Genomic DNA, 6,375 nt, shown 5'->3' on the forward strand with positions numbered 1-6,375 from the left:
CTTCCTTCTCTTGCTATCTTTATTTGAAAAAGAAAGTCCAGACCCTGGACAGCACTTGTTTGTTGGTGGGTGAATTTATCCACCAATCAACAAGAACAACCCAGGTTGTTCATCAAAAATGGGCCGACATCTAAACTTACATTCTTGCTTTTCAAATAAAAATACCAAGAGAATGAAGAACATTTGATAATAGGAGTAAATTAGAAAGTTGCTTAAAATTGCATGCTCTGTCTGAATCACGAAAGAAAAAAATTTGGGTTCAGTGTCCCTTTAAAAAGGGACATGAAACCCACTGATTTAAAAAACATTCAATTTTTAACTTTTCAATTTACTTCTATTATCTAATTTGCTTCATTCTCTTTGTATCCTTTGTTGAAAAGCATATCTAAATAGGCTCAGTAGCTGCTGATTTGTGGCTGCAGATGCCTCGTGATTGGATCCCCTATTATTATTCCTTCAAGAAAGAATATATGAAGAATTAAGCAAATTAAATAACCAAAGTAAATTGTAATGTTTAAAATCTCTAATCAGTGACAGTAAAATTAAGGTTAATAGTGAATTGCAATGTAAAATTAAGTATATTAGGTTTTACTATCTTGCTGCAGACCAAATAATCTGTTTTACAATATCTGTTAAATGTGGTTTATTCTTCCATTACTAAGTGTTCTTTGTATACTGCTTCTGATGTGCTATGGTGCCTGTATATCTGTAATTTGACCTCAAAAAGGAAAATAAAAAATGTTTACTTAAAGGGACATGAAACCCAATAATTTTCTTTCATGATTCCGATAGAGAATACCATTTCAAACAACTTTCTAATTTACTTCTATTATATAATTTGTTTCATTTTCTTGGTATCATTTGTTGAAGGAGCAGCAATGCACTAATGGTTTCTAACTGAACACATAAGTGAGACAATCACAATCAATATATATATGCAGGCACCAATCAACAACTAGAACCTAGGTTCTCTGCCTCTCCTGAGCTTGCCTAGATAAACCTTTCAGCAAAGGATAACAATAGAAGGAAGCAAATTAAATAATAGAAGTAAATTGGAAAGTTGTTTAAAATTGTATTCTCTATCTGAATCATGAAAGAAAAATGTTGGGTTTCATGTCCCTTTAAAAAAATATTATATATATATATATATATATATATATATATATATATCCCTCAGTTTACGCCAGGGTTAGGTTCCAGAAGGAATGGTTGTAAATCGAAACCGTTGTAAATTGAAACCCAGTTTATAATGTAAGTCAATGGGAAGTGAGGGAGATAGGTTCCAGGCCCCTCTCAAAATTGTCATAAGTAACACCTAATACATTATTTTTAAAGCTTTGAAATGAAGACTTTAAATGCAAAACACATTATAAACCTAATAAAATAATCACACAACACAGAATATATAATTAAACTAAGTTAAATGAACAAAAACATTTGCTAAACAGCATTATAAACCTAATAAAATAATCACACAACACAGACTTCATTTGCATTTTTCTGCAAACAGTTCTTTCTATGCATTCCAATCTGGACTGATTTATAGACAGGAAGATCTTGTTCCTTTGAAATCTGCTCGATAGCTCAGGTCTGGTTAAACTGATTAATTTCAACTTGCTTGGCTTTGCTGCAACACAAGCAGACAGCTCCACCTACTGGCTATTTTAATAAATGCACTGCTTCTCAATGCTTTTCAATAGCAGTCACATGACTGGAAAAAAAGGTTGTTATTCTGAAACGGTGTAAATTGAACCGTTGTAAAACGAGGGCCACCTGTATAAATAATATAATATATAAAAACAATACATAATACATGCAGTATATTTAACAAGGCTAAGATACACCTAGACAATTGCAGTTTATCAAATTATTTTACCACAAAATTCACCATTAAAGCCTATGGGAAATGTTGTAAATAAATAATATAATAAGCTCTTCAAAAGGAATGTGATTGACAGGGTAACAAATAAACAGATGGGTCACGTATATAGAGAAAGTGGCAAAATATAGATACTTTTTTTTTTTTTTTTTAAAAAGACAATAACCCCTTCACGGCCAGACTTATTTGTCTACATCGGAACAAAGTTCCAATGTAAACAAATAAGATAAAAAGTGAAATCACACGATTGTTCATGTGATCGCGTGATTTCAATGATGGTACCATGTCTGGGGGGAGTGTCTATGACGCTAGGCACACCCTCCAGCCTGTGATCCCATTCAGGAAGCACCTTTGCCTTAAGCTCAGATTGGCTCCTCCAAATAAAGTAAATGGTAGGTAGAGTTAGGCTATTGAATGCTACATGCATTAAAAAAGGATGTTAATTTGTTTTAAGTGTTTTAATGTTAAGGGTTTTCTTGGTTATATACCCTCCCTCCTGCTGGCCACTGGAAAAAGCACGGCCTCTCCAACAACCAACTATTAAAAATGCAATCCCCATAGAAAGACCAGCAACATACAGGGTACGTCACTTAAAGGGACAGTTGACTCAAAAATGTTCTCCCCTTTAATTTGTGCCCAATGATCCACTTGACCTGCTGGAGGGTATTAAATTGTTAACAAGTATTTCTATTAACCTTATATTGGCATTTATATTAGTTTATTTAGCCTGTGGTTTCCCCACCCATCCTGAAAGTTTTTGGCCACGAGGCCAAGCTGTGTTAACGCAGCCAGCAGAAGAAATTACACTCCCAGTGGGGTATAGAAGAGATAGGGTAATAAAATGTTAATTTTCCATTGTTCTCTCCAAGTATTTGTGATTGGTTTATGGACAGATATAAGATAAAGAAGCATGTATATGTACACAATGTGATAAAGTAATGAGATCTGATTATACCTACAAGCTCAACCCATTTTATTAGGTTGTGGCTTTAAAACACAAAATCTGCTATTTCATATACACAAATAAGTCTTAAAAAGCAAATATCATACATTTTATACTGTGCAGCTGGTAAAAAAAAAAAGTAATTGGAAACACATTAAAGGGACAGTCAAGTCCAAAAAAACTTTCATGATTTAAATAGAGAATGTAATTTTAAACAACTTTCCAATTTACTTTTATCACCAAATTTGCTTTGTTCTCTTGGTATTCTTAGTTGAAAGCTAAAACTAGGAGGTTCATATGCCAATTTCTTAGACCTTGAAGACTGCCTCTAATCTGAATGCATTTTGACCACTAGAGGGCATTAGTTCATGAGTTTCATATAGATAACATTGAGCTCATGCACGTGAAGTTACCCAGGAGTGAGCACTGATTGGCTAAAATGGATGTCTGTCAAAAGAACCGATATAAGGCGGCAGTTTGCAGAGGCTTAGATACAATGTAATCACAGAGGTAAAAAGTGTAATTCTATCACAGTGTTGGTTATGCAAAACTGGGGAATGAGTAATAAAGGGATTATCTTTCTTTTTAAACAACAAAAATTCTGGTGTTGACTGTCCCTTTAAGGGAAAAACAATGTTAAAGTAAACTGTCCCTTTAAGGGGTAAAGGACATCCCCCCGCATTCTATTGGTGTTTTTGTGCTTGGATATAATAGTGCCTTTAAAATATATATATATATATATATATATACTGGTTTGCTTATACACCAACATATTTTACATTGCAACATTCTTAAAAGGATATGAAAACCAAAAGGTTTTCTTTCATGATTCAGATAGAGCATGCAATTTTAAGCAACTTTCTAGTTTACTCCTCTCTTTTTATCTTTATTTGAATAGCAGGACTGTAAGCTTAGGAGCCAACCCATTTTTGGTTCAAACCACTGGGCAGCACATGCTGATTGACGGCTAAATCATAAACGCAAAAATTTGGGTTTCATATGACCTTAAAATCTAAAATTTACAATCACTTTAAAGTGAAGGTCAATTTTCATCAATGAGTGCCCGGTTTTTAAAAATACTTTTAAAAACAGGGGCACTTTCATTGATGAAAATTTACATTGCACTGGATTTGTAGAAATACTTACCTTTTACTTCTGCAAAACCGGATCGCCGATCTCAGCCTCAGTTCCTTTGTACCAACGTCAGAAATGACAAAACCGGCTTCCTCCAATCATGGCTTGCACCCCAGAGCGCCCAGCTCGTGATGCCCGGCTGTGATTGGAGGAAGCCAGTTTCGTCATTGCTGTGGTCTACAGCAGGAAGAAGAAGGAGGGGGATCGCCGATCCGGCTTTGCAGGAGCAAAAGGTAAGTATTTCTTCAAATCCAGTGCAATGTTAATTTTCATCAATGAAAGTGCCCCTGTTTTTAAAAGTAGTTTTAAAAACCGGGCACTCATTGATGAAAATTTACCTTCACTTTAATAATTGAGTGGGGGGAAAAAAAAAAACTCTTGAAAGATTCTCTTAATAAAAATGTATTCCAATAACAAAGCATTGTGTCATGTGCGTATAAATAATTTAAACCCTTAAAGGGAGATAAAACCCAATTTTTTTTTCTTTCGTGATTCAGATAGAAAATACAGTTTTAAACAACTTTGCAATTTACTTCTATTATCAAATTCTTTGTTTTCTTGTTACCCATTGTTGAAAAGCATGAAGGTGATAATGTTATACATTACAAGAGCACTAGATGGCAGCACTATTTCCTGTCATGTATTGTTCTAGACGTGCATGCTACCTATCTAAATATCTCTTCAACAAAGAATAGCAAGAGAACACAACATTTGATAATAGAAATTAATTGCTCGGGACACACATGACTGACTTAATCCCCCAGTTGCCGCATAAATAAAACCATTGATGAATGTTGATTTTTGAACCCCACCATGCCCAGAAACTCATACAGAGCAGATGTTTAACCCGTCACACAAACACACAGTGGAAATCAGAGTTAAATCACTGTTGTAGATGTATTAACCACTTGATTGACAATAGTACACATTCAGGTGTGAATTAGCCTTTTGTAAACTAAAAGCAATGAAGGGGGTTACATTACTGCTGCACAACACTTGCACCAGTGATTTAACCCTCTAACTGCCAAGAGCAAATCAATCCCTTGCTCACTACATACAGGTCCAATCATAACAGACATGAAGCAGTGATTTAACCATCTGACTGACCAAAACTTACATGCCGCAGTAACATATCTACAACACTAATTTGAAAAATTCAGAATGCAAATCCAGATCCCTAAGGCTGCTTGCAGTGTGTTTCAAAAAGCTTATAGCATAATAAAAACTGTATATATATATATATATATATATATATATATATATATATATATATATATATATATACACACACAACACTATTATAATTATAACAAAGTATTGGAATAATGGACAAAAGTAATCTGAATAAACACACTGCTCATTTCTGCAAAGCATATTTTCAATTACTATTCTGTAACTACTATTTAGTGGTAATGTTGTAAATACTTTGTATGAATAAAAAACAACAACATTCAAATCACAACACAAGTCAATATATTGATCTTCAGTGCAGAATAGTTTGGCCCCAAAATGTCATGGGAAGCATAGAGTTAATAGCAGCACAGTACGGTAATCCAATAATACTTGTTACATACACTCATTAACCACTCTCTTCCCGAGTTTCGTCATGTGACCAAATATTAACATCTTGTGTGCTGTAACGTTCATGCAGAACCGGGGTGCATTATTTTTAACTCATTGTATGCCAGATTTATTTGGCGCCCTCGGTGGCAGCCAGTGGGTTAATGCCACATGTTTGGGTTTTTTTTTCACTGTGGACGTGCCCACTGCACTGTTGTTCTATGGACTCCATGTTTAACTCGTCATGTTCTAGCTCCCATAGAAAAAATATCGCTGACATACCTTCACTTTGCCGTCGTCAGCGCTCTCAAAACCGTAATCTTAGTTGTTAGCCTTGTGTTTATTTAAACGCGCTCATTACCAGAAACGATTGGCAAAGCATTGTAACGTATCGTGCCAATTCTAATACTAACCGAGAAACGGGGCTGTGACGTCAGTGCAGTGAATACCTCACACCGATTGGCGAATCCGCGGCCTGTCTCTGGTAGATTTCTACAGAAGGCGGTGCCGCTCTCAGACAGTGATCTGTAGATAGCTCATAACGGAGGAAGTATGCAGCGCCCTCTAGGGTTTAAGGCTGCAATTTACACTGACTCGACAGACATGGTAGAAAGCGGCGATGCTAGCCGAGTTCAGTTTAAATGAAGAATACATAGATTGTCACCGCTGGTGGCAGCAGTATATAACCTGCAATGTATTTTACAATCAAGTACTGATGTTTTCCATCAGCATGAATTATAATATTGCTATAAAGGTGGCTGAGATTAGATAGATAGATAGATAGATAGATAGATAGATAGATAGATAGATAGATAGATAGATGATAGATAGATGATAGATAGATAGATGATAGATAGAT

At 35.1% G+C, this 6,375-nt stretch overlaps 1 protein-coding gene across 2 annotated transcripts in view; it reads right to left on the reverse strand.

Annotated features, from left to right (window-relative positions):
• The window catches only part of ZNF518B (zinc finger protein 518B), a 77,190-nt gene extending 71,178 nt beyond the window's left edge, over positions 1–6,012 (reverse strand). The window contains exon 1 of one of the 2 annotated variants that reach the window (XM_053704138.1): positions 5,930–6,012. The gene's annotated coding sequence lies outside the window, so the exon portion shown is untranslated. The other variant, XM_053704137.1, reaches the window with a different exon arrangement.
• Between the last annotated feature and the right edge of the window lie 363 nt (positions 6,013–6,375).

This window comes from Bombina bombina, chromosome 2 (genome assembly GCF_027579735.1).
Source record: "Bombina bombina isolate aBomBom1 chromosome 2, aBomBom1.pri, whole genome shotgun sequence".
NCBI lineage: Eukaryota > Metazoa > Chordata > Amphibia > Anura > Bombinatoridae > Bombina > Bombina bombina.